Source organism: Pteropus vampyrus, unplaced genomic scaffold (genome assembly GCF_000151845.1).
Source record: "Pteropus vampyrus isolate Shadow unplaced genomic scaffold, Pvam_2.0 Scaffold870, whole genome shotgun sequence".
Taxonomy (NCBI): domain Eukaryota; kingdom Metazoa; phylum Chordata; class Mammalia; order Chiroptera; family Pteropodidae; genus Pteropus; species Pteropus vampyrus.
In genome coordinates, this window is record NW_011889651.1 from 4143 (window position 1) to 6092 (window position 1950).

The following is a 1950-nucleotide window of genomic DNA, read 5'->3' on the forward strand; positions in this document are numbered from 1 at the left end:
TTTTTTTTTTTTCCTCCACATCCTCTCTTACACTTGTTGTTTCTTTTCTAATTGATAATAGCCATTCTAACAGGTGTGAAGTGGTATGTCATTGTGGTTTTGATTTGCACTTCCCTAGTAGCTAGTGAAGTTGAGCATCTTTTCATTTATCTGTTGGCCATTTGTACATTTTCTTGGGAAAAGTGTCTGTTCAGGTGTCTGCCCATTTTTTAATAGGCGTTCTTTATATATTTTGGATATTAGCCTTTTTTCAGAGGTATTGTTTGCAAATATGTTCTCCTACTTGGTTGATTGCCTTTTTGTTTCGTGATGGTTTCTTTAACTGTGCAGATGCTTTTCAGTTTGATGTAGTCCCATTCATTTATTTTTGCCTTTATTCCTCTTGTCTTTGGGGTCAAGTTCATAAAATCCTCTTTGAAGTCAAAGTCCATAAGTTCAATACCATTGTTTTCTTCTGTTTATTTTATTTTTTCATGTCTTTATTTTAGTATTTAGCCCATTTGAGTTATTTTTTTTTGTGTATAGTATCAATTAGCATTCTAGTTTCATTCTTTTACAAGTGACTTTCTGATTTTTCAATACTATTCATTGAAGAGGCTTTCTTTTTTCCATTGTATGTATCTGGCTCCTTTGAAACTTATTTACCTAGCTTTTTATGGGTTCATTTTGGGGCTCTCATTTCTGTTCCATTCGTCTGTGTGTCTGTTTTTCTGCCCATATCAAACTGTTTGATTATCGTAGCTTTGTAGTATAATTTGATGTCAGAGAGCGTGATGCCTCTAGCTTTGTTAATTTTTCCTCAAGATTGCTTTAATTATTCAGGGTCTTTCGTAGTTCCATACCAATGTGATTAGTATTCTTTTTAATTGAAATACAACTTTATTCTGATTCTAAATGGAAAGGAATGCAAAGGACAGTAACAAACCAGATTTCACAAGTGAGTATTGTGAATGTAGCATTCTCGTATTTGAAGCTCAATAAGGAAACAGCTGCTTTCCAAAGCAGCTAAATATGCAGGTCCAAAAAATGAAGGTTTATTTAACTGCCACATTCACTCCGAAGCTCAGTCATCTCCTTCGGCATCCCAAAGATTAGGTAAATGTTCTGTTTAGGTATAGAACAAAGTGGCAAACACTCTGCACCACTGACATCACAGGACAGTTGCCTATAAAACTAGACTTCTGACACTCAGCTCCTGCTTCACTTTCTCAGATGCTGACATCCTCATCTGGCAGAGCAGTTTCCTGAGCAACCTCTAGATCATGCTCAAGTGTGTTGCCAAAGCTGGGTCCATGATATCCTCTGGTGGAGAAAGAGCAGGCATGGCAGCAAGCTCCAAGTTAGGTTCTCCTATTAGTTTTCTAGCGAGGCCGAGGAAGGGCTTTTCGAAGTTGTAGTTACTTTTGGCAGAAATGTCAACGTACCGAAGATCCTTCTTTCAGTGGAAGACAACTGATTCAGCGTTAACTTACTTGTCCTTAGTATCCACTTTGTTGCTATACACATGATGGGGATGTTTTCACATATTCGTACCAAATCTCTATGCCAGTTAGGCACATTCTTGTAAGCAACTCTTGATGTTACATCAAACATTATAATGGCACACTGGGCTTGGATGTAATAGCTTTCTCTCAGTCCACCAAACCTCCTGCCCAGCTATGTACCATGCATTAAAATTAATAGGTCCTCTGTCGGTGTGGAACACCAGGGTGGACCACAATACCCCAGGTAGCTACATACTTCTTAAATTCACCAGTCAGCAGACATTTCACAAATATAGTTTTTCTAGTCCCACCATCAGTAAACAATACAAGTTTGAACTGAACTTGGGGTTCTCCTTGGGCAGTCTTCATGTTGTTACTTCCAGAAGCATCTCTGGGTCCATCTGATTGAGAGCTCCAAATGTGATGAATCTTTGTTCTCTTTTTTGAAAAATGCCTTTGAGATTTT

At 37.8% G+C, this 1950-nt stretch overlaps 1 pseudogene; it reads right to left on the reverse strand.

Moving 5' to 3' along the window:
- Positions 1-1208: 1208 nt before the first annotated feature.
- Positions 1209-1904, reverse strand: LOC105309823 (annotated as a pseudogene).
- Positions 1905-1950: the final 46 nt, after the last annotated feature.